The sequence below is a fragment of the Lemur catta genome, chromosome 4 (assembly GCF_020740605.2).
Source record: "Lemur catta isolate mLemCat1 chromosome 4, mLemCat1.pri, whole genome shotgun sequence".
NCBI lineage: Eukaryota > Metazoa > Chordata > Mammalia > Primates > Lemuridae > Lemur > Lemur catta.
Genome location: NC_059131.1, coordinates 59845389 through 59873302, shown reverse-complemented (window position 1 = coordinate 59873302; position 27914 = coordinate 59845389). Strand labels below are relative to the sequence as shown.

The window sequence follows — 27914 nt, the reverse complement described above, 5'->3', positions numbered from 1 at the left end:
GCTACGTATGAATGACTTGCTAAAATCTAGTGGTGTCAACATTTTACCAGTTCAAGTGAAGTGTAAAGAACTTTTCTTCCTTCATGTCCCTTTACCCTCCCTCAATTGTAATGTAATTGTCTTAAATATATTTCCTCTACATTTAGAGAGAACAACTTTAAATCCTATTAATTTTTTTGCTCAACTGTTGAGATAATATAGAAAACTCAATAGAAAAAGAAATGTCTAATTTATTTACCCATATCTTTGCTTCCTGTTGCTCTTTCTTTTTCCCTAATGTTCTAAGATTTGTTCATTTATCATTTCCTTCCTGTTTACAGAACCTCCTAAAACTATTCTTTTAGGATAACTTGCTGCCATCAGTTCTTTCTTGTTTTTATTTCTCATATGTTACTTTTATTTTCCTTTTTCCGAGGATGACCTGAAAATATTTCCATTTTTTATGCCTGAAGAAAATTTTTGCCAGATAGATTTTGGGATGACAGTTGTTTTACTTTAACATTTAAAGATGTGGTGCCACTGTCTTTTTGCCTTGATGGTTTCTAATGAGAAATCCACTGTCATTGGAATTTTTTTCCCTCTATAGGTAAGGTGTCATTTCTCTCTGCCTGCTTTCAAGGTTTTTTTCTTTCTTTAGTTTTCAGAAGTTTACTATTCTATGACTAGGGATGATTTTATTTATTTAATTTTTTGATTTTTACTCTCCTAGAATGTGTAAGTTCATGTCTTCCCAATTTGGGGAAATTTTTAAGCTTTATTTCTTTGAATACTTTTTCAGCCTTGCCCTATTTCCTCCTGCCAGGAATCTACTAACATGAACATTAGATCTTTTGTAATAGTCCTAGAGGTCCATGAGGCTCTGCCTTTTTTTTTTCCAGACTATTTTCTTTCTGTTGTTCAGATTTCATAATTTCGATTGCACTGTCTTTATGGTTTTTTTTTTATATATTCTATTTCTTCACTGAGCTCTTCTATTTTTTATTTGTATCACATGTGTCATAATTCCTCATAGAGACAATTTTATAATGGATGATTAGTAATTCTTATCAGATACCTCTAACATCTATGTGGCATCTTTTGGCATCTGTTGTTTGTTTTTTCTCATTCAAGTTGAGATTTTCCTGGTTCTTGGTGTCAAGAAATATTTCAAATTAATTATGGATAACTGAGTATCCATATGGGGATGTGTCTGAGACTCTGATTCTCATTTAAATATTGCTTTAGTTGGCTGTCTCTAACATTGCTCTGGCAGAGGAAGAGGCAGTTCTCATTTTTGCTAGATTAGAGTTAAAGTTTAGATTCTCTAGTTGGCCTCTGTTGACAGCTGGAGTAGGGGAGAGACTCCTCTTTAGTATTGAGTGGTGATAAAGTCCTGACTCTCTAATTGGTTCATTCTTGACGCCACCGTAAGCTGAGTAGGAAGTTGTACTTCATAACTCTCAAGTGGGAATGAAAATACAGGATTCATCTATGGTCTCCACTAATACTAAAACAAAGAAAGAGGCCTAGTGACCACTCAACAAGAATGAAAGTTCTAGTTCACTGTTCAGTCTCTCCTGATCCATATCCATGGGGAAGAGAAACCGGGCAGCTCTTTATAGCCTGTAGAGGGTAGAAGTCTAGTTTCCATATGGACATTTGCTGACATGGGTGTGGATAAGGCCATGTTTTTTGTTTTTTTTTTTTTAATGTGATGTTTGTATGGAGTAAAGTGGTTATTTTCTAACTGCTTTTTATCTCACGGGGCTGAATCTTTTCTGTTCCTTTTACTAGAGAGGAGCAGGCTTTTTGTTGTGGCTTTTATTTTTGGTCTGTGTGTATTGGTATTCCTAGGTTGCTGGCTTTTCTAGCACCAAGCCTGGTACATAGGAAGCAAAATACAAACCCTGAAAACTCACCACTGTATCATTCCTTGAGTGCCAACATCCCTTGCCAGTCAGCCTTCTTCTCTCCAGTGCTTTTACTTGCAGGAAGAGTAGAAAAAATTACTTCTACTCTATCTCTCCAGAAGTAGATTATTTGCTTGTTTATTTGTAATTCTATTTATTGTAAATATTTTATTAAATTAATTTCTTATTCATTTGGAGTACATTTTTGAGAGTTTTTTGTTTCTTTTTTAGGTTAAATGGCATTTTGAAATTCTAACATTTCTGGCAATGTTCTCTGCCACTATTATTAATGTTTTATAGATTAAAATAAAGAAATAAATGTGTATATAAAGACATATAGATGTGTATGTATACATATATATTGATATGTGTCTGCATATGTATCTACATATGTATGTATATGCATATGTATATGTATACCTCCCTCCCCCAAACTGTGTTGTTACAATTATCCTATAGCTCTCTGACATTACTGATACAGAAGAGAAGTATGTCACCAACAGATAATGTTTTTCATTGTGAACTGTATACGTGTGTGTTTTTCTGTAAATGCTTAGAAACTTTTGGTTTGTTTACTTTATCCTTGAAAATCAGAACTTCCTACAAGATATAAACACAAAGTTGAAGTTCTCTGTATATTTATGTTTCCTGGGAGCTGGGAGTTTTTAAGCCATCTTGATCTCTAGACTCGTGTGTTCCTTCAGCCCAGGAAGATTTGTTTTATTACTTCTTGATAATTGATTTTCATCTTGCTCCTTACCCAGATCTAGACTACTAATTGTATTCCATGGCATTTTCTGTGTGCCTTCCTTGCTTTTATAATTTATATTCTCTTTTCCTTTTTCTTAGGTATTTTATGGGAGATTTCTTAAAGTTGACATTTAATTTACTCATGTGGGTCTCTACAATATCCAATATTCTCTATACTCTCTCCATTACAGCTTTTACATCAGCTATCATATTTTTCATCTGAGGTGAAACACTTGTTTCTCTGAATAGCTGGCACAAGAATTCCTCTTAGACAGAAGACTTTATTGGAGAAATATTTTGCATGGATTAGAAGCTAAGGAAACAAAGATGATTGCTGAATTGTAATTGGTGAGAGGAGAGGTGGAGAGAATCCAGGAGGTGATAGAAAGCTCTGAGATACTCATCATGACCCCCTAATGGGCCTCCAGCACATTTTTAGCATATGGATGTTTGTTTAATCAATTGTATTCACTTCTGCCTTTTCCTATGTTTGAAAATGGGAGGGCTAAATGTCATATTTTATGTTAGGGCCAATGTACTAGAGCCAGTAAATAATGTAATGTAACATAATGTAAATCTGGCATTAGCACAAATGCTTGGGAAACCCTGGCACTTCCAGGAACTATAAAATCAGGGGGACTATGATTGGCCGTGGAAGGAGTTCAAGGCAATTTTACATAGATTTACAAGCCAGGAATTGAACAACACAGAGGAAAGAACATGTGAAGGCTTAGGGGGAAGATCACCATCTACAAGCCAAGGTTAGAGGCCTCAGAAACAACAATCTGCCAACATCTTGGTCTTGGACTTCTAATATGCAGAACTGTGAGAAAATAAATTTCTGTTGTTTAAGCTCCACACATTCACACCCCCTAAATACTCCAGGGATGTTCCTATCTAAGACGAAGGTAACTTTTTCCTTACACACAACTCCTTCCCTTCCCCATTGTTGCCTGTTTTCTTTTAGACACAGTGATGCTTTCTTCGTTGCTCACCCAGTGTGCTTGTGTTTCATTGAATTTTTGGAAGGGTCATTCCAGAGACTGGGTTTGTTTTGGTTTGAATTATTTAGAATGAAACAAGATAGAAAACAAAAAAAGTTTATATTAATTTTAATTTTCCTTTCTGGTTCAGAAACCCTCAAATCTAAGAAGATTTAAGAGAAAACCAACAACCATGGAGTCAAAGCAGAAAGCATGATATAGGTCTTCTTTCTCCATTTTGGTTGTGCCACTAAGTTGGTTAGGGTACTTCTCTGGTTCTCTCAGACTCTGGTTTGACCATGTTTGTTAGAAAAACTAACAAGCAAAAAACCTAAACCTCATTGCCTGGCAAGTTCATCTGCCCCAGATATAAGCAGGTGTACGCCAGTGCAGGGTCCCCACACTGTTACACTGTGTCATCTCAAGTTTCTGGTGACCTTCCCCAAGGCCATGGTTGGATCAAGATTACACTCCTCACTGCTCCAGCAATGCCCTTATCTCTGGTGGCAGGTATTCTGAAACAAGATCTATTGGAATCTGCTTCACACATTCCTGAGGTAGAATGCTGTCTTGAATTTGGAGAATGATGGGTTTGTTGACCTTTCATCAGATTCAGTTCTTTCTGTATTAAATCTTGCCTAAAGTCCTCAAGTTTCTGTCTGCAAGTGTTTGGGAATATTATTTTTTTTAAATAATTGTTCTCAATTAACATAATTATGCCTCAGAGCCCCCATTGCAGTAGGCTGGCAGAAAATTTAATCTCAGGAATTTTCAACCTCTAACAATCACCGTCCACTCACATATCATCACCCTTAGAAAGACAAATTCCTGGGGTTTTATTTAGTGCCATGACAGTGAGGAATTTACCAATAAGATACCATGTAGGTGAATCCTAGAATCCCATGCAGCCATTAGCAGTGAATAAATATTGTAGGTAGGTCCAAGGGCAAACAGAGCTAAGCGATTCTGAGTCATATACTGTTTCTACTATCAGTTGTGTGGCTTTGGCTATTACATAACCTCACTTTTTCTCACTTTTTTTTTATTTGTCAAATGTAAATTCTAATACTTGATCTCAGAATATTTTTGTGAAGATTAAATGAAAAAACACAGGTGAAGTTTGTGGAGCAGGACCTCATATACAGCTAGCTTTAGACGCATGTTTGATATTATGCCACCCTGATGTCTTGCATTCTCCCTATGGTGGGTTTGAGAGTGCATATTAGTTAGCTCCCCTTCCATCTCAGTCTCCTTTCCGTCTAGACTTCTTAATTCTCCTTCCTCCTCCATTTGCCTGTAACTTCTAGCAGACTCCTAGCAAACTTCTAGCAAACTCTTTTGCTTGGCTTAGAATTTCACAAAAGAGAAGGACATTTAGCTTTTTTATGGTCATTCAACATCAATTTTGAAAAATCCCCAAACCCAGCTACTTTCTGGAAATGGGAGGAAGAGTTAAGTACATAAGGAAAATATATGAACATTATCCTGCTGCACATAATCTATGCCTTTGATCATTTCAGTGGGAAAATTGGAGAGGAGTAGAAATTAAATCCATGTGCTTAAATTTTTAGCTTTCTGAAAAGTTTCACATTTTCCTATAGAATTTGTGTCCATATTTTATTTTGCCAATGAATGTATATATGTACATTTATATATTAATATGTACATATATATTTATAAAACCATTTAAAAAGATCAGTTTATGTACTTATAATCATATATAAGTATATATTTATATAGCATATGATCTATAAAATGGTTCAGTAGTTTTTTGCTTATTTCAGTAACTTTATTTTTTAAAGCAGTTGTAGATTCACAGTAAAATTGAGTAAAAGGTATGGAGATTTCCCATATACCTCCTGCCCCATATATGCATATTTTCCTTCATTTTCAACATCCCCCACCCAATGGCATATTTGTTACAGTTAGTGAATCTACACTGACAATCATCATTCAAAGTCTGTAGTTTACATTAGGGTTCACTCTTGCAGTTCATTCTATGTATTTGGGCAAATTTATAATGACATGTATCCACCATTATAGTATCACACAGACTGGTTTCACTTCCCTGAAAATCCTCCGTGCTCTGCCTCTTTATTCCCCCTTCTCTCCAACCCCGGGCAATCATGACTTTTTACTGTCTCCATAGTTTGGCCTTTCCAGAATGTTTTTCAGTTGGATTCACATCATATGGACCCTTTCCAGACTGGCTTCTTTCACTTACTAATTTACATTTAAGTTTCTTCCATGTCTTTTCATGACTTGTTAGCTCATTTCTTTTAGTGCTGAATTATCTTCCATTATACGGAGGTACCACAGATTATTTATCCATTCAACTACTGAAGGACATCTTAGTTGCTTCCAAGTTTTGGCAATTATGAATAAAGTTGCTATCAACATTTTTGTGTAGGTATTTTTGTTAATGTAAATTTTTAACTCCTTTGGGTAAATACCAAGGGACATGACTGCTAGGTCATATGCTAAGAGTATGTTTAGGTTTGTAAGAAACTGCGAAACTATCTTCCTGTCTATGCCATTTTGCATTCCCACCAGCAATAAATGAGAGTTCTTATTCCACCACATCTTTGCCAGCATTTGGTGTTATCAGTGTTCTGGATTTTGGCCATTGTAATTGATTTGTAGTGGTATCTTATTGTTGCTTTAATTTACATTTCCCAGATAATATATAATGTGGAACATCTTTTCATATGCTTATTTGCCATCTGCATGTCCTATTGTTTGTTTTCTTATTGTTGATGTCTAAGAGTTCTTTGAATATTTTGGATAACAGTTTTTTGCAAATATTTTCTCCCAGTCTCTGGCTTCTCTTTTCATTCTCTTGACAGTGTCTTTGGCAGAACAGAAATTTTTAATTTTAATGAATTCCAGTTTATCAATTCTTTCTATTAATATCATGGATTATGCTTGTGTTGTATCTAAAAAGTGATGCAACACTCTTTAGTGTTCAGCTTAGTGAACCCAGATCATCTAGATTTTTCTTCTATGTTATTCTCCAGGAATTTATAGTTTGTCCTTTGAGATAATTTTTGTAAAGGGTATAAGGTCTGTGTCTAGATTCATTTTTTGTATGTGGATGTCCAGTTGTTCCGACATCATTTGTTGAAAAAACTAACTGTAGTGTAATGTCTTTCCTCCTTTGCAAAGCTCAGTTGTCTATATGTATGTACATCTATTTTAGGGCTCTGTATTCTTTTTCATTGATCTGTATGTTTATTTTTTGCATACCATACTGTCCAGATGACTATAGGTTTATAGGAAATTTTAATACTGGATAATGTCAGACTTATAACTTTGCTTTTCTTCAATATTGTATTGGCTCTTCTGGGTCATTTGCCTCTTCATATAAATTTAGAATCAGTGTGTTGATATTTACAAAGTAACTTTCTGGGATTTTGATTGGGATTACATTAAATCTATAGATCAAATGTAGAAAAACTGACATCTTGAAAATACAGATGTCCTATCCATAAACATGAAATATCTTTATATTTATTTAGTTCTTCTTCAATTTCATTCATCAGAATTTTGTAGTTTTCCACATATTTTGCACATATGTTGTTAGAATTATACCTAAGTATTTCATTGTTTTGGACTATACTAATTTTGTGTCTGTATTTTACTTTGCAATTGAATGTATGTATATACACACAATTATTTTGTGTGCACATATGCAAATGGATGCATATATATACACATTTGTATATATTTATAAAAAACATTTAAATTAGTTTATGTGTATATAAATTAATATATACATACATAATGTATGATATATAAAAATGCTTCAGTGATTTTTTAGAAGTTATATTTGAGTGTCTAATGATCATTGTGGTTTGCTAGAATAACAAACTTTCAAAGGAAAACAGCCTCTAAAGTTAAAATAATATGCCAATAACATTAATTAATTATACTATATCATATAATTAATTAATATTATTAATACAATATATATTATATTATTACAATAACCAATTTCTTCTATATGAAGTACTAAACATAAAAGTACAATTTCAAAATATTAATTCATCTCAATTTTTGTGTGCAACATTTTAAATCACATCTGTTGTCCTAATAGTTTTTCTTTAATATTTACTATGTGCCTATTATTGGAAAAACACCTCATTTGGACATTTTTGTGTTGCTCAACATTTTCTGTCCAAACTCTCAATAATCACAAAATATTGGCAGAGTAATGAGTACAGGGAGATGTGTTGAGCAAATAAGTTATGAAAAATGAGTCCATTTAGAGTTATTAGGTAATTTATAACTTTCAGGCATAGTATCTTCAAAATGGCAATGAATTGGGCAAAGTAGTTCTGTTCTGACTGCAATGTATGAAGCATAAATAGACCTATCATTCCTAAAGTACCTGTCGAAGAGACACCATTGCTAGAAACTAGAAAACAGAGGGAAGGTTTTCCATGTATTAAACAAGGTGAAAAAGGAAATGTGCAATGAGTCATATAGAACTTTGGTTTTGTGATCATTTGATTCACTTACACCAAGTCTTGAGTGAACAGAAATTGCACGTACTCAATTTTGTACATTGCATATTTCTCACTCCTTGTGAAGTTATATTTTGGTTTCATTTCAGAGTTATAATTCATATTTTAGTAATTTAAAATGATTGTATTGTCAAGTGGTTATTACATTATTAAAAAAATCCTATAACACTCCTTCATTGCTGATAAACAAAATGTAGTTTCATGCCAATCACTAAATTTAAAAACAAACAAACAAGGCTCACCCTATAGAAAAAAGATTTTTATTTAGAAAATGAAGTAAAAATTACATGGATCACAGTGGTAAAAATGTGATCTTAAAAATATTAAAAAATAGTAATTTATGAGTGTAAATATAGAATGTGCTACTTTGCAAATGCTTTTCTATAAGCCACCATATTTGCCTCTGATAATCGTCCTATAAATTCATCCAGAGGTTTTATATTTTGATTGATAAAAAAAAGGCAAAACAATGGAAATAATGATTATAATAACACATCCTTATATGTATAAAGAGTTTTTTACATATATTATTACATTTGATCATCATATCTATATTGTGAGGTAGGCAGGGAATTTCACCTTCATTTCCAAGGTTGGAAAATCAAAGAGGATAATGTCTAAAGAGAAGAAGCTGTTGTACAATAGAACTCTGTGATTATGAAAATGTTCTATATGTGTGCTTTCCAATTTGGTAGCCACTAGACTCATGGGCTATTGAACAATTAAAATTTGTTTTGTGTGACAGAGGAATTAAATATTTAATTTAACTTGATTATAATTTAAATGACAATATCCACATGTGCCAACTTTGAACAACAGAGACACACAGTATTGTTCATTTATACACTGATACACTTATTTATTTTTGAAGTATGTATTGGAGAAATGTTGACAGAATTGGACTTATGCCTTCTGAGTAATTCCATCATGCTGATTACACCATGAAGGCAGTGAAGTTTCTAGCCTAATTCTCAACTTATGGGGAAGCAGAGATTAGAAAGTACATTCAGATAGAGATGTGCTCTAATCACTAAGCAGTTAGATTGTGGCATATAAACTGTTGATCAGTCACTGAATCTAGTGAAATAAATTGTTTTGTCACTTGCAAATGTTTATATCTAGAATCACTCATATTTCAAAGTAAAGGAAGCTTTGCCTACTCACCAGTAAAGTTGGCTAGTCAAACCAGGATTGGAAAAACCCAGAGAGGATAAATAACCCAGCTAAGGATTTACAGCATATTTAGTGGCATTTAAGATTAATGATACTGGCTGATCATGTTATGTGGTTGACCAATGTAGATTTCTGGCAATTTAGCAAGGACTGGATTTCCTCTTGTAAGATTCCAGAAATATATTAATAATTCGTGCAGTCCAAATGTTGCTGCACAGCCCTAGTGTCCACTCTGAAACTGGAGAAGAAATAATCATCTGAAACTATATCTCTAATAAGGATTGAGAAAGCTGCTTCAATCCTTTCCATTCTTTCCCATCCCGGAGCTTCAAAAACCTAAACACACATGCTCTATGTAGATGCAAAAATCTCTATTTTTATAAGCTAAACTGAGAGCTAGTTTGCTCTGATGAAGAAAAAGTGCAGGCTGCTTCATGTTGACACTAGAAGCTATCACAAAAATGTGTTTAAAATAAATCCTAGTTGCTTTCCTCAGAAAATATAATTCTGAATGTCAATAATTTCTGACTTCAGGAACACACTGAGTTGTACTTTTAGAGAAGCATTTCTTTTTGTCTTCTTGCACTTGGAGATTATTGCCTTCTTTGAACTTTCTCATAATCCTTAAGCACCTTTCTTTCTATTTCACTCAGTAGTATTTGCCATATAACTGTCTACTTTGATGTAACAAAGCACCCTGAAATGTAGGGGTTTATAAAACCATAATGTCACACTTTAGATGGGTCAGGAATCTGGGTTTGGCTTGACTGGATCCTCTGGTTCTCAGGTCTCACATAAGACTTTAATCAATGTGTTGTCCAGAGCATCATATCAAGGCTTGACTGAGAAAGAATCCACTTCCAAACTTACTCATGTGGCTGTTGGCAGGATTTGTTTCTTCATGGGATTTGAGCTGAGGGGCTTAATTCTTGGCTGACTTCTGGTCACAGGCTTCCTTCAGTTCTTTGCCTGTGGGTGTCTTCATAGGATAATTAGAATCATTGCAGCTTATTTCATCAGAGTGAGCAAGTGTGGGGATGGGGAGGAGAGAGAGAGAATATTATGAATGAGAACAAGAATAAAGCCACAATACTTTTAACCTAATCTTAAAAATGACTTTCCATCACTTTTGTCACATTTTATTAATTATGAACCTCAAAGTCCAGCCCACACTCAAGGGGAGGGGATGGCATAAGGACATGAATATCAGGATGGGGTGAAGGGCATACTTGGAAGGCATTTCTGAAGCTGCCTACCATAACCTCAATTTTTAGTTATCTATGAATCCCAAATATTTTTCCCATTCTGGTGTTACAAATTTCTTTTAAGCATCTAGACATAAGTGTCAGTTATTGATGATAATGACATTAGAATATCATTAAACAAAAGTAATACACATTACTTCAAGAGATATAATACCAACAGTCATCTTTTTAAAATAAAATTTTAATTTGAGAAAATACACATAACAGAACTTATCATTTAACCATTTTTAAGTGTACAGTTCAGTAAAGTACATTCACATTGTGTGCATCACCATAATCCATCTCCAGAATTATTTTCATCTTGCAAAACTACAACTCGATACTCATTAAACTACTCCCATTCTTCCTTTTGCCCAGACCCTGGAAACCACCATTCTGCTCTCTCTATAAATTTGGCTATTCTAGGTACTTTATATAAGTAGAATCATATGGTTTTTGTCTTCTTTCTGACAGGCTTATTTCACCTAGCAGAATTTCATCAAGTTTTATCCATGTTGTAGCATGTGCCAGAATTCCCTTCCTTTTAAAGTTGAATATTATTCTACTTCATGCATACACCACATTTTGTTTATCCATTCATCTATCAGTAGACACTTGGGTTGCTTTCACTTTGGGGCTATTGTGAATAACTGTTATGAACTTGGGTGTACAAATACCTCTTTAAGACCTTGCTTCCAATTATTTTAGGTATATATCAAGAAGTGGAATTTTTGGATTATACAGTAATTTTATTTTTAATTTTTTGAGGAATTGCCATGCTCTTTTTATAGCAGCTACACCATTTTACCTCTACCAATAGTGCACAGAGTTCTAATTTCTCTATGCCTTCGTAAACATTTGTTATCTTCTGTTCTTTGCTTTTTTTTTTTGGTTATGTTTTGTTGTTTTTTTTCATTTTTGATAGTGGTCATCTCAATGGGGTGAGGTGGTATCTCATTATGGTTTTGATTTGTATTTCCCTAATAATTAGTGATTTTGAACAGCTTCTGATGTGCTTATTGGGTATTTATATATGTTTTGAAGAAATGTCTATTCAAGCCTTTTGCCCATTTTTTAAATAAGTTTTTTTGTTGTTGAGTTATAAGAGTTCTGGATATTAACAAATTTCTTATCAGAGATATTATTTGCAAACATATTTTCCATTCTGTGGGGTGCCTTCAACTCTGTTGATTGTGTCTTTGATATACAGAAGTTTTTAATTTTTATGTAGTACAATTTGCTTATTTTTTGCTTTTATTGCCTGTGGTTTTGGTGAAATATCCAAAAATTTATTGCCACTTAATATTTGTAAGATGTCACTATTACCCAAAGCAATCTACATATCCAGTGCAATCCCTGTCCAAATCCCAACGACAGTTTTTGCAGAAATAGAAAAATGCATCATAAAATTCAGATGGAATCTCAAGCAGCCCCAAACAACCAAAACAATCTTTAAAAAGAACAATGCTGGAGGTCTCTTATTTCTGATTTCCAAACTTGTTACAAAGCTGGTACGGCAATCAAAATAGTGTGAAAATGGCATAAAGACAGATATGTAGACCAGTAGAGTATAAAGGCCAAAAATAAACCCATGTACACATGTATGGTCATATAATTTTCAACAGAGATAACAAGACCATTCAACGGGGAAAGAAAGGACATTCTTTTCAACCAAATGGTATTGGGAAAATGAGATTTGACCTTTACCTTACACCATATACAAAAATAAACTCAAAATGTATCGAAGATCTAAACATAAGTGCTAAACTATACAACTCTTAGAAGAAAATGAAAACCATGCATGACCTCTAATGCTGCAGTTTTCAGTCTGGATGCTAATAAGAATCACTAGGGAATCTTTTAAAAAATATTGATGTCCAAGTCCCAAACTCCAGAGAATCTTAATTAATTGTTGTGAGCAGAGCTCCGGCATGAGTATTTTTTAAAAAGTCTACCCAGGTGATTCCAATGTGTAGCTAAGGTTAAGAATCACTGCTCTAATTATTCTAAATGGTCCTATAAATCTATAACACATTTTAGCATATAAGCCATGATGTTCTTAAATACATCATAATCACAAATTTATTTGGTGATACTTTTTAATCCTACCTCCTATAATGAAACCAACCAAGGCCACATTTTTTTGCACTTGTAAACACACATTCTACCAGAGGCCACATCTAAACTATAGTCATGGAGTATTTGAAATCATTATAGTGATTTGGTTCTGTGAGCTGAGGAGAAAAATGTCTTATCCAAGGAGTTAAATCAACCCCCTTAGGCTGTTCTATTTTCATGGTGGGGTAGGCTATCAACTGAAGTTCCTTTGAATGGTCTGCACAGAATATTAGAAATAGTGATGGTGGTCAAAAAAACAAGGACATATATCTCCTTTATATGATCTGGTTTTCACAACCCAATTAAATAGATGTTACCATTATATTGTCAGCTACATCTTCTACTGTATACCTGGCACATACTTTCTACTCAAAAAAATGGTCTTAAATAAATAAGCCAAATAGTTACCAGCCAAGTTTCATAAATAGGAACTATCCTCTGAGATTTTGATTTACAAACATATGCTTTTAATAGAATGGTTTTAATTGTTAAGCAATTGAATTATATTTGAACTTATTAGTAAGCAAACACTAACATTTTTCACTCAAACCATAAAAAATTTGAGATATAGAAAATTTGAATTATAGAACTTTAGATGTAGAAAATTAAATAATTACAATGTAGCAATATAAATAGAAAGATAAAAATAATAAATAAGCATATGTACAACTATGATTCCAAGATACCCCAGGACTCATATTATTAAAAATTTATTATAAAATGTCACATCTGAGTACTAGAGAGGTAAATTTAATATTTGAACTCTTCTATTATAACCCAGCTGGGAGTGAGGAGGTTCCCTGAGGCCCAGTTCTGTGTTATTTCAAAAATCAGCTATAAAACCAAGCTCCCAGTTGGGAGTATGCCAAAGAAGATTAAAGAATGGGCAAAAAGGAGAAAAAATTGGTAAGTTTTAAGTTTTAAAACACTTTTAACATGCTCCTCAATACTCCAAATATTTCATAAACAGTGTTGTTTTTCTGTAAAAGGAGTTAATTTAAAATATTAATTTGCCATACAACTCACGTGACCCTTAACAGGTAGAGTTCTTACCCATGATTCACCCTGGAAAACTCTGATTTATTGAACTCAAAAATCTCAAGCAATACAATCAATCTCTTTATCCATTTAGCAATTTATCTATCATCTATCAATTTATATTGTACATGGTTAATTTTCTTTAAAAAATTGTTTTGTTATAGTTTTGCCACACTCTAAAGTCAAGTAATTGTTTTTAGCATATTCTTCTGATAATTCCTCTCAGAAATAAAAGACATATTTTGACTTAAATGCAAATATATTAATGAGAAATAATATGATTTTAAAATTCAAGTTGATTCCACACCTTGAGAATTTATTGATATTAAAAACATTGTGTTTTCTCTGAAAACTCTAATTTAGGAGTAGCAAAGACCCTAACATGTAAGTATTGAATGTCTATGGCAATACATTCATGTTGCCATTTATAAAACCTTAAGATTATGTCACATTTATGCTATTGGCAAAATGGGGAGAGTTCAGAGATTGCTTCTCTGATCTTCACTCCATACCCAAAGAGAAGGAGGTCAGATGAAAGCAGACTTCCCTGGCTACACATTTAGGCTTTGATGCCTGTGGAAGGAGGACTTAGACTTTGTTCTAAAGACACAAGAGAAAGCCATGAGGATCATAAGAATCCTCGTTCAGCCAAACAGAGCAGTATTTGGGATCATTTTCTGAGGAGTTTGCCTGGAGTTACTCTGTAGAGGACATACCTTTCAAGAATAGAATTGAGACTATAAGGATTCAAATTCTGTTCCTAGAAAGAAATGAAAAATCATTCTTAGTTCAAGGTCTGTATAAAACAGGCCCTGGTCCAGATTTAGCCCATAGGACATAGTTTGCCAATCCCTGCTTTGTATATTGAATGGATCTTAACTGCATTTCTAAGATCCCTTCTAGTTTTCTGAGTTCTTTTTCAGTGACACATCAGAGCTGCCTCTTACTGGCTCAATACTTCAGATTGGCCAATACTGCATATTAAGCTTATGTGCATGTGTGTCCATGAGCATGTGTGTATGCATGAGCACATGTATATTTGGCAAGCCTGTTTATCAGCATACCACAGCTTCAGTTAAAAAATAAAAGCAAGGATTTTATTTAGGGTTGCTGGATAAATTTCAGGCAGCCCAGTTAAACTTGAATTTTAGGTAAAAAAAAAAATATGAAAAAATGCTCAACATTTCTAATCATCAGGGAAATGCAAATCAAAACTACAATGAGGTATCACCTAACTCCAGTGAGAATGGCTTTTATCAAAAAGTCCCAAAACAACAAATGTTGGAAAGGATGTGAAGAGATAGGAACATATTGCTGTTGGGACTGCAAACTAGTACAACCTCTATGGAAAGTAATATGATGATACCTCAAAGAGCTAAAAGTAGAACTACCATTTGATTCAGCAATCCCATTATTGGGCATCTAACCAAAGGAAAAAAAGACATTCTATAAGAAAGACATCTGCACTTGAATGTTTATAGCAGCATAATTCACAATTGCAAAGATGTGGAAAGAACCCAAGTGCCCATCAATACATGAGTGGATTAATAAAATGTGGTATATGTATACCACGGAGTACTACTCAGCCTCAAAAAACAATGGTAAACTAGCACCTTTTGTATTACTCTGGATGGAGCTGGAGCCCATCCTACTAAGTGAACTTTTACAAGAATGGAAAAACAAGCACCACATATACTCACCATCAAATTGATACTAATTGATCAGCACTTTTGTGCACATATGGTAGTGACATTCATTGGGTTTTGGGCAAGTGGGAGGGGGGAGCGGGGGATGGGTATATTTACACCTAATGGGTGTGGTGCGCACTGCATAGGGGATGGGAATACTTGAAGCTCTGACTTGGGTGGAGCAAAAGCAATATATGTAACCTAAACATTTGTACCCCTGTAATATTTTGAAATAAAAAAAAATATTTTTCAAGTATAAGTATTTTCCATTCAACACTTGGAACATACTTATGCTGAGAATTATTTACTATTGATCTGAAATTCAAGTTTAACTGGGCATTTTGTATCTTTATTTACTAAATCTGGCAACTCTGCCTGAATGAATCACAAATCTTGTGAAGAACAGTGACAAAATGTATATTTCAAAGTAGAATTTATTTTATTTATTTTTGATGATAGCTTGTGTTTTATATATATATATATATATATATATATATAACTTTTTATTTTTAACTGATAACTATTTCTTTTAAAATAAAAGTATATTATAGATAAGTCCTGTTATTCTGTGGCCATATCAGTTAGATGGCTCATTGAGTCTATCTTGACCTTATTCTTATAACAATAACTCAAGACTTATTCTGTGCCAGGCAGTAGATTATGTGTTTAACCCACATTTTCCTCATTTACTATGCATAAAACCCCTCATTAAATAGATGAGGAAACTAAGAATCAGAGATTTAAAAACAAAACCTTACTGAAAGTTTTAGGAAAAAAAAATGTCAAAGATCTTATAGTTAGCACATGTTGGCCTTGTATTTCTTCTAATTCTTACATTATATTCAAATTCTATCAAGACCCAGTCTAATTGCCAGGTATGCAACACAGCTTTGTATTACTGCTCTTTGCCCATCTAGAAATCTTTTATCCCTTTGGATTCCTAGATCATTATCTCTATAACTTTTTCTTTCTGTTGATACTTACTAATTTACATAGTGCTTTTGAGGGAAACAAGTACGTCTTTCTTATATGTGCATGGTGTATGCCCAATGGTATTTAGCATAGTCTCATACTTATATGAATTTAAAAACATATTTAATGAATAATTTATTAGCATTGAATAATTATTTATAGAGTGATAATTAACGATATGGTTGTTTAGTATATATGTTGAATAAATGCAAAGGGTGTGACTCTTTTATATTAAAATCTTTTGTTTTGAAACTAAAATTAACAGCAAGACACTGAAAACTCCAAAAGGAGTGCCTTTAATATGCTGACAAACAGGCGCCTAGGCACTGACAAATTAGAGGAATGACGATAATAACATAGCCCTGCTTTCCTATAGAGTATATTTTTTTCTGGGAAAGACAAACAGACAATAAGCAACTACAAATATAACATTTCCAGTGGTGGTAAATGCAATGAAGAAATGTAAAGCAAGATGAGTGAATAAAATGTTATCATGGGGGATATGATGTTTTATATCAAAAATTTAAATGGCAACTCTAATAAGGTGCTATGTGACCAGAGATTTGAAGAAAATAAGAAAGCAAGCCATTTCCAGTATTTAAAAATAAACTAGCATTCCAGGCAGAAGGAAAATTTGGTGTAAAAACCTTGAACAGCACATGTACTCAGGATATTCAAGGAAGAGCATTAGACTAAGTCAAAACCCTCGCTTTGCTGCTGCTATTTGGAGAATATTCACTAGAATAGCAAGAGTAAAAGTGCAGAGAATAGGTAGGAAGCTCTTGGTAAATCCAGGCTGGAGATAATGGTGCTGTAGACTATACAGGTATCAGGAGCTGTGGAGCTGAGGAACAGGGTTTGGATTCTGAACATATTTCAGAATAATTGTCAACATAATTTGCTAATGGCTTAGAAGTGGGCTATAAGAGAAAGAGAGGGGCTGGGCACGGTGGCTCACGCCTGTAATCCTAGCTCTGGGAGGCCGAGGCGGGTGGATCGCTCGAGGTCAGGAGTTCGAGACCAGCCTGAGCAAGAGTGAGACCCCGTCTCTACTAAAAATAGAAAGAAATTATCTGGCCAACTAAAAAATATATATATACAAAAAAATTAGCCGGGCATGGTGGCTCATGCCTGTAGTCCCAGCTACTAGGGAGGCTGAGGCAGTAGGATCGCTTAAGCCCAGGAGTTTGAGGTTGCTGTGAGCTAGGCTGATGCCACGGCACTCACTCTAGCCCGGGCAACAAAGTGACACTCTGTCTCAAAAAAAAAAAAAAAGAGAAAGAGAGGGATCAAGAATGATGATGAGTAATTCCAATTATCCAGAAAAATGTGGTTGCCATTTAATGATGCTGGAAAGACTTGGGAAGAATCAAGGTTACAGGTGAGCAAATATGGACTTATTAAACTTGAAGCACTAATCATGAAGCTAACTAAATATTTCCTTATAGATCAAGGAAAGTTAGAACTCATTTACTTAAGACTCTTTTACAAAGTTGACAATCTGAATTGGATAAAGAAATATATAATTAAGAGAAAATTTTGGTGCTGGAAATACAAAGCTGTTATTCAGGGATTACAGGTGGTATTTCAAGGCATGAAACAGGGTAAAGTTATCTGGGGAATGAATACAGAGAAGTGTAAAGAAGGATCAAATACTAGGACATTCTAATTTTACAATTTATGAATTCAAGTGTGATCGAACAAAGAAGAATAAGGAGGAATCACTAATAAGATAGGGCAAGAAACAAGAGTGTGGTATTCCAGAAACTAATTATGAAAAGTTTCAAAAGAGGGGGCGGAATGATCAATGCTGCCAAACGCTTTTGCTAGGATGAGTGATATAAGGTAGAAGAGTAAGCATGGAGGTGGTTCAGTAATTTCACTGGTTAGTTGGTGATTTTCGTTAACAAAGGCAAGAGGTCAGATGGTCAAAGTGTACATCTATTAGTCATCCTGGTTACATGGAAAGGAGGAGAAGAAACAGATGGGTAGATTCCTTGATCTTCACTTATTCTAAGGTAACTCTCAGGTAGCTAGTGGGGATAGGTATCAGATACCAAGGAGTCTGATTCTTGGCTTTGGGAATTTTATGGTGCTTTAAGAAAGCATGAGCTCTTCTGATATGAACAAGGACAGGACACAATAAGAGTATGTTTTGACAGAGCCTTGGCTGCAGCCCAATCCTGCTAAGTCAGCTTTAATGGTTGGGAGTAGTACCAGATTTTTCCCTGAGGTGATCAGTGGGCTAGAGTCCAAGCCCTGAGCTTGTAGCTGTGTAATGTAGAAAGCTGGCAGCAAGATTCCCAGCAAATATAACAATACATGGTTGGAAAACCATCAGACCCTCCTCTGGCATGATCAGGTGAGCTGAATTTCAACTTTGGGAGTGTTTATAATTAAATATCCTATTCACTGGGGTTTATCCAGTTTTCATGGAAGTTTTCAGAAGGTGCATTCATTTTCTGAGTGACCAATCTACAGAAGATCAATTGATCAGGGTAACTCAGTGTGGAACAAAACCAGATTGGAATGGGATCAAGAGCAAAGGAGAGGGCAGAAAGTGGAATTAAAGAATATAGATCACATTTACCAATGTAAATGCAAAATTATTATGTAGAAAAAATAAATTTTGATGACCACATCATGAATTTGGACAGCACTCACAATTATTAAAACCTTAGATCTGCTATAGAATGTGAGCAAAAAATTGAGTATCTTTCATTCTGTTTCTTCAGATTTTCTCTGCCCAGGCTTGCATTGAGCTACAGGAATTTATAATTGTGTCCTATTTCAAAACCAAGTTAATAATATCTTTAATATTAGCTTTACTATCTCTATGCCCTCCATATTTTATTTTTCCTGAAAAATTCTAGATAATATATTTTTGATAAATCAATTACTATTTAAATAGTAACAATAAGAAAAACAAAATAGTCTTACTGTAGTTAATTTTGCATGAAAAAGTAATAATGTAGGCATATACATAAGACAAAGACTTAAAAGTACAAGCATATTTTAAAGACTAGAAAGTATGTTCCTTTCAACAATCCTCATTGTAAAATGATAACTACTTTTTAAAAGAGAAGTTATTGTGCAACATGATTGATAAATCTAATTATAAACACTAGATGCAAGACCACACTGTATAATCACTGTTTAAAAATGTTGTGAAACAAGAGGGAAGCAGAGATTAGAAAGGAACTAACAACTGTAAACCCTACTGTGTGCAGTGTCCCATTAGATTAATTTAATCAAGTGAGTTTGGGACATATTTATAATTAAATTGACCTAGCTTTGTCATTGTACAACTCTGTCTTTCTGTTATTGAAGAAAAAAATAAAACAAGGGCTCCTTGATTAATTGCCAATTTAAAAATCATAATTGCTTCATCTATTTGTTTTTCGCTCTTCTGTTTCCTCATAGTTTTCCTCCTGCTCATAGACTCTTCAAGCTCTTAGAGTCATTTTTGTAGATATTACATTGAATCATTTATTAAATCGTGTTTATAAACTTTCAAAATATGCTCATTAGTGCTAAATTTATTTTACTTGGCAAAACCCACTGGCAGTAATATTAAAATAAAATAAACATTGAGTATGAGCTCTGGCAATTTGGAAATTCATAAAAATGTAATTTTCTTTCCTTTTGTTTCTCAGAGGCTGTATGTTAAATTCTTAAAGCAGATTGCTGCTAACACGCATGAAACTGAGGTTGGGGCAGCAAGAGTGATGGAGGCATTATTCCATCTTAATGGAGCAACAACTAGCATTGAGAATTAGAAAACCAGGTGGCAGTGCTATTAACCCAGTCTCATCTTGTCCCTAGATATGGCTGGGAATAAGTGTCAATAGAGAACACATTTAATTAACTTTCCATCCAGTAGGAAACATCCAAGGCAACACATTGGAAATATAACCTACAGCATAGGAAGAGAGGTATGAGGTGTTGAATGGGACCATTTACTTCTTAGAGGCATGGTGTATTCACTCTGTCAAAAACCCATCATCTTCCTAAAGTCGCTCAACTATTAGTACATTTTCCCTTGTGCTTGTGCAAAAAATTGTATTTTCAGGATGAAAGGTTACCCAACTAGTTCCTATTTAGGGATTCAAAAGAGAGGTTTATAGAATGTATGTTTGCCTTGAGTAGGAAAACCTACACCTGAAAACAAGTGTTTCACTTATTAGGCTCAACAAATGCACTTTATTTATCTTTTGAGACAACATTATGCCATTTGACAAACTTTTCTTAAAAAACTATTAAGTGCAATAATTATTTTTAGCACTAGCAAGATATGTATAATTCTTCTGTAATAAACACATCAGGAGAAAATATTGAAAAACAGAAAACAAACACCAACAATAGCAGGATGTGTCTTTATTCATTTTCATTGTGGATATGTAGCATAAATAGACCTTTATATATTTCTATGCTCTAATGAAAAAGACATTGAACTTTATGATAATAATTAAAAAAGAATAGAAGCTATGTCTGATCATTCCTAATTTTTACTTTGGCTTTATGATCTTACATCCTACTGGCACTTATTTTACCCAGAGTAGGAGAACAGTAGAAGGAACGAATTCTCTGATAGATGTAGATTAAAGATATTGCCTTTTTAAATGAAGTATTGGATAGAAGATTTACAATTGGTTTTTAAATTTTGTTCTTTATAATTTTGAGTTTTTCCTAAATAATCTAGAATAAACATATTTTCCAATTAAAAATAAGCAATTTTTTTAAATAAGTAATTTAAAAATGTATAACTATACATTTTATAAATTTTTTTAAAAATTGGAAATAAAATATTTACACCTTTTAATATTATTTATTTTTACTACCCTGTAATAAGAGTAAATTACTTATCAGATACAATAGTTACTCTTCATTTGTGAATGTAGCTGTTTGATGTCATCTCTGTGGACAAATGAGAAAATCTATTTCTGTTTTCTCTTTAAAATATTATACAAAATTTATACAAAATTCAATTCATACTAAAGTGAAGACAAAATAGCTAGGCAACTCAAATCAAATTTCACATACATTTTTAATTTTCCTCTCTAGGTAAACTAAAGCTATATAAAGGCCTGGCTGTAATACACATTGAATCTGTATTCACCATAGCTTATATAGGTCTAGGCAAATAGTAATTACCTATTTACATACAGTGTATACCCATTATTAATTAACTCAATAAATATTAATGGAGAATTGTGAGACTAATATCATCCTGTAGACATTAAGTTCCCCACTATTCACCTAACAAGTACTCAATAAATACTGGCTAAGGAACAGAAAGAAGGGAAATGAGTTGCTATGTGTATACCCTTAGAATGCTGGGCACACCATAGGCACTTTAACAGCATTAGCTGTTGTTATTGTCATGGAAGTGACTTCCCCAAAGTCACCAAATTGCAGAGTGGCAAAGATATGGCTCCAATCTTCCCATTCTTTTCTGCCAAACTTCACTTTCCATCATGCACTGACCCTGAGATGAATAAACATCAGGGAAGTATTTACACAGTATTAACACATTGACTGTCACACAAACAAGTCAGAAACTTTTCCTTGGGGCCATAGAGTTTTATTACAAAAAGAGAATAAAAACTTTGAGTGTAATTTAAAGGTAAACATAAATAGAAAAACAAAATTTATTGACTTCTATTCATTTAATCTATGTTTTTAGAATTAAATTGTCAATATTAATTGTAACGATAAAAACATCAACAAGTAAGATTTTATATATGCTTCATGCAGCCCTGGGGTCAAAACTAGAGTGAGTTAAATGCAACTCTCATGGCAGTTAATGTGTTAAGGATCTTCCCAATATTTTTATTAGACTTTGGAAATGAGAAATATCAATCTCTTTTCTGAAGTTATCAGTACTGTGAACAAAGGTACTGGATATTTGTTTACCATATGTTGCCACTTGTTAAATCCTGTTCCTATTTTTTTCCTATGGGCTTCCTGACCTTGAAGGAGTGTGCTAAACAACCAGACATCTGGGGGAAAGGACTTGAGGACTTCTGATATTTTTTGTTTTAGTGACTTTACAGGCTGTATTCTTTGGTCAGTAATCCAGATGATGACCAGTACAAACCCCTACTGTATAGGCAAAGTAGATACAAAAAGAACCTGGTGGTGCAATCTTTGTTTCTCTATGGTTCTCCAATTGCTCTTAGCATGTGATAAAGTCTCCCAAAAACCCATACGCATGGAAGAATATACAGTTAAACTCATCCCTAGCTAAAGAATTCAATGAATTGTCAGGCTAAAAATTATAGGACTTCTCTTGCCTCTTTTATGACATTTTAGTAGGGAGGAATCAATTTTAATCACACCTAATTATTTATCAAGAAAGAATTCTGTAGTAAAAATCTGATTTTAATATTACTGACAGGAATTTCAATAGTCTGCCATTCTGGGATACTCTGGCAATACCTAGGTGTATCATGACACACTGTGTTTTATATGTTTACATTTTCTTCTTCCCCACTTTATTTTTGAACCTCTTGAGGGTTGGGGTCCGGTAATTTTGTGTTTAAATCTCAATATCAACAATACTTTGAGTGATATCTGGTACTTTATTCAATGAAGGCATCACAAATTTTGCACAAACAGAATTGCAAAATCCACCCTATCCAATTTTCCTGGAGTCATTGCTCAGGTGAAGCTGAATATACAACTAGGTATAATTAAATACCTAGGGGGCTACAGCTAGGAGAAATGTTTGATAATGCCACCATGAAAGTATCATGGGTCTCGTGATTTTAAATATTTGGGGGGAATCCTCCAAGTCTTTCTCAGCTGAAAACTGTTTATTCTTCATTAAATATTGGACAGACCTTAAAACCATTTTTAATATCACAGTAACAATAAAAAAAAATAAAACAACAACAACAACAAATCCAAAGCAGAACAGAGTGGAGATGTAAGGAATTAAGAAAGATGTATTAACAATTTCTGGGATAAGAGAAAGCCAACTTTTTTTTCTCCACTCTTGTTCCTTCCTTGCAGAAAGTTCACACTGATGATAAAGATCTGAAATAAAATATGGTAAAATATCCAAAATAACTCCATCCTGAGCAATGTTTTTTTAGAAAAAAATAGCACTTAGTTTTTTTTTGACGAATATTTATTGAAACTTTTCCTGTGCTGGGTGCTGCATGATGAGTAAAGTAGCCAAAAAAATAAGACACAATCCTTAAATATATTGACACTTTTCATTATATTTATTTAGGAATCAAGGTATATAAAATATGTATGTTCTGTGCCCTCAATAGCAATTGAGGGTAAAGCAGATTACTATATGAAAATGAGAATGGCAAAAACTATGCTAAAAGAATTAATTGTTAGCTATTGTGGATAGAAAGACTTACGATTTCTCTTTAATTGGTATACAAGCACTTAGGAAAAAAAGAAACCATCTCAAAACAGAGGTGGGACGGGGAACACAACAGCATAGCAGCAAATGGAGCAGAGCTAACATGCCCGCAAAACAGACAGTCATGCTTGCCTTGACACTTCCAGTCTAGCTTAAGTGAGGAATAATCGGAACCCAATTCTAGGAACACAATTTATGTTAATTGCACATTATTTTCAATTTAAAGGTTTAATGGAGTTCATTCTGTGACGTAGCCCAAGTCATTCTCAATTAATATAATTAACAACTAGACACAAACAAGATAGGCATTACTAAATAGTTATATCTCTAGTAGGTTAACTTCAAAATTCTGGTTCCTAGAGCAAGCAGATTAGGTCAACAGGACTCTCTACAAAAGGATAAAATTGTTGTCAATAATAGTCGTACATCAGAGTCACCTGAAGAATTTTTAAGAAGGAAAAGAAATCCATGCCTGGCTACCAGTCCTGAATGATCCCTGAAATCCTGATCATTGACCTAGGATGTGACCCTTCCATTTTTTCAAAAGCCTCTCCAAGTGATCCGAATGTACATCAAAGCCTGAAAATCTCTGAAATACGCCCTTATTAACATGTTACCCTTTCAAATAGAAAACACAAATCTAAAGCACTCGTGTCTACTTGCCTAGGTGAACCAATTATCTTCAAGGGAGAAATTTTAAGTAAATACTGTTATTTACAAATACATCATATACTATATTTCTTAAAGCAAGCATATTATTATTTTTTGAGAAACACTTCATTAGCCTTGTCTTTGAGTTACTCTATGCACAAAAATTATAAACACTCATTTATGTTAAAATATTTGGGGTGCTTCTGCAACCAGATCCACCCTCATTTTCCATTTTGTATTCTGGCAATGGTGTCATGCATATTTCACCTCGCTGTTTTTCCAGGAAGATTTCCATTACCCTTTCGATATCCCAATAATGCTTTATAAATGTTTTCTAGTATATCCAAGTTCTGATTGTATTGCTGTGAGAGGGCTTTTCAAAGCATCACAGTCCTCAGCTTTTCTACAGGGAATAAAGCCTCCCCTCTTTCTTCTCAGCTCAGCTCCAACATTCTACATGCAGCACATCAAGGAATAGCAGCAGGGATCAAATGATGTGGGGGAGGGGATATTAGTTGACCCAGAATTTGTCAGTGTTGCCCTTAGCAATAATAATTCTAAAGAATAATAATATGCATAGATACACATTCGTTGAAAACCATGAATTAAGACTATCTCAGAGGTTAAAATCTCTGAGGTTTTACTATGATTGACATTGTTCAGCAGTGGCAATTAAAATCAGCCATTCCAAAGAAGTGAGACTGACCAAAGTTCAATTAAACTTTAAAAGAAAGAAAAGTCTGGAAGTTTAGCCAGTTCTGAAGCAGTTCTTTACTATGATGAATAAAATAGTGCCTCATAGTCACTTCAAATGTAGTTGATAGGAGCTAGCGTCAAAGTTTCACACCAAATGTGAGTCTTCGATTCATTTTTGCCCTAAGTATGATGGAATAAGCCAATTTGTGTTTAATGAGGAGATACCAAGAATAGTTAAAAAAAAAAAAGGTCATAATTCTACCCAGTTAAAGATGCAGTGTTAAGATTACCTCCTAATTAGCCCATGACATTTTCTTAAAGGCAAGTGATGCATCTGGTCATACAAATGCCCAATTGCGTCACATAACTTTGAAGTGTATTTTGGGACAAGATACTCTTTTAATTAACGAAGCATCTAAAACACGTTTCTACTTTATAAAGGCCACAGGTTTTAAGTGTGACTTGCTTTTCCCCTGACCTCATTCCCTTCAAAACCTTTGTCCACAATTACTTTTTCTTTCTTTCTTCTTCCATATCATTTTTTCTCTCTTAAAATGTGTCTTTTGGTCATCACACAACTAATTGTAGTTGAAATTTTAAGGCTGTTATACTGTTAAATGAAAAAGACTTAATATAAAAACAGAAAGTTTGCTTATGTTAATTGACAGTAAGTAGTAGCCATCCAAAATTGATTCCATTAAGCCACATCTGGAATACATGAGTAGTCCTTACCAGCTTACTGTAAAGAGACATTTTGAAAGTAACTAGGTAAATTTTATAACATAGGCCAAATTATATAAAAACTTTGATTTTATTTAATCCAAAGAAATCAAACTGTAGATTATTAAAGAAAATATTATCATGATACCTCACAGAAAACTATTGTCATTCTGGAATAAAAGTGAGAGAACTGCTTCTTCAGGATGCCAAATACCACAACATCTGTTTGATTCAAAGGACTATATCCTGATAGAATTATAAATAAGTCTATTTCCAGAGAGAAGAGTTAACAAATGGCTGGACATGATTGTCCATATTAGCAAGTTAGCAATGGTAAAAAAATATATATATAAAAATTTGTAATTTTGCAACTTTTGCCTCTTTTCCATATTGTACTTAAGGGAAGATTTAATACTACAAGAAGTGCATGTAACATTACAAACCATGAACTCAATAAATTAAATCTTCTCATAGCTCTTTATATTGAAAATGTCAAAATAATTTAGCATACCAGAGCCTATTTAAGGAGGCCACAGTTAAGTTCTGCCATTGTATAGAATAATTGTCATTTCACTGAAGACATAAGCTAATAAAATAACAATAGCCTCGTTTATTGTGAACCTACTGTGCATCTGGCACAGTGCTGGGTATTATGGTATATTATTTAATAATACTAACAATTCTGCAGAGCAATATTAGCATTCCTATTGTAAAAATAAAAAAAAATCTAAATGACTTAACCCCAAACAATTAATAAGTAATATGCAGAGTTAGGATATGAACACAGGTCTCTTTTGTTCCTAAGTGACAACTTTGTCCCACACATCTTTTTATTGGTTCTTGTTTTCATTATCTCACTTGCATGTTAATACTATATTGTGATATTGCTTCCATATAAGATCATGAACTCTCAAGTAAAGGTGAAACTTAATGAATTCTTTATTGTTAGAACAGTAAGGTTTTTGCTTAGACAACATCTAAGCTCAGCAGGAAACCTTGATCATTCCACAGGACAATTCTGAGTCCCTACATTTCGCTTTCCTCTAGGGCTGAGAATACAGTCTTTTATTGCAAGAGCTGATTGATATTTTGGTTCCACATTTATTCCATATCTCTTCCTTATCTGCCCTACTACTGGGATAGATAAAGTACAGCACTCTTCTTTCTGCTAGAGTTCCATCAAACAAAGGATCAATTACACCTTCCCAAGGACACCGAAGTCTCTCTAGCATCTCTTAACTGAAGGGAACTGAAAGATAAGAGAAGAAGATAGCTCAACCTATCCTATTAGTTCCACACAGGTTTCTGAGCATCCTGAAGTTGAACATTACAGACTTCAGCACCCACTGGGCAAGGATAGCTCATGGAGAAGTGGAGAAGTCTTTCTTGTCTTTTGATGTTGGAAAGTAATATAGGGCCTGTTTTTCACATTCCTGTACACCATAATGACAGCAGCTAACATTACTGAAAGTGTACTATGTCCCAGGTATTGCTCTATGTGACAAATATGCATGAATTTTAATGACACCTCTATGAGGGGCCATTATTATGATACCACACCCATTTTATAGGTAAGGAAGCTAAATCCCATAGAGGTTAAGTGACACAAAAAGGTGGCACAATACCTAGAGGAACTGGTTGGAATTCAGATCCTGTTCATCTAGCTCCAGAGTTCTTGCTTTTGACCATTAGTCTGCACTGCCCTGCCCTTTGCTGTCATACTGGCAATGTTCCCCAACAGTCTGATAAAAGAGCACTTCCCTCGTTTATAGCTTTCATGCTGACAGTATTTAAAACAAAATGGAAATTATACTTAAAAAATTCATTCTTGACAGAATGACCTACCAGTGTCTTTTGTTTCCTGGTAACATTTGCAGTTGTTAACAGGTGTTAACAAAATTGCTGTGCCACTAATTCAGAACAATTAACTTTGATTAGAAAATCCATTTTTCACCTTGAAACAAAATTTTGACAGACAAAAATCTTCAAAGGCTATAGATCCTGTATTTTTAATGAAGCACAGTAAAAGTTCATTACCTGATCAGTGGGTACAAAGAAAAAAGATTTTATGTGCAGAAACTA

At 33.8% G+C, this 27914-nt stretch overlaps 1 protein-coding gene across 1 annotated transcript in view; it reads left to right on the top strand.

Annotated features, from left to right (window-relative positions):
• The window catches only part of LRRTM4 (leucine rich repeat transmembrane neuronal 4), a 685545-nt gene that overhangs the window by 262931 nt on the left and 394700 nt on the right, over positions 1 to 27914 (top strand). The gene's annotated exons all lie outside the window — the stretch shown is intronic.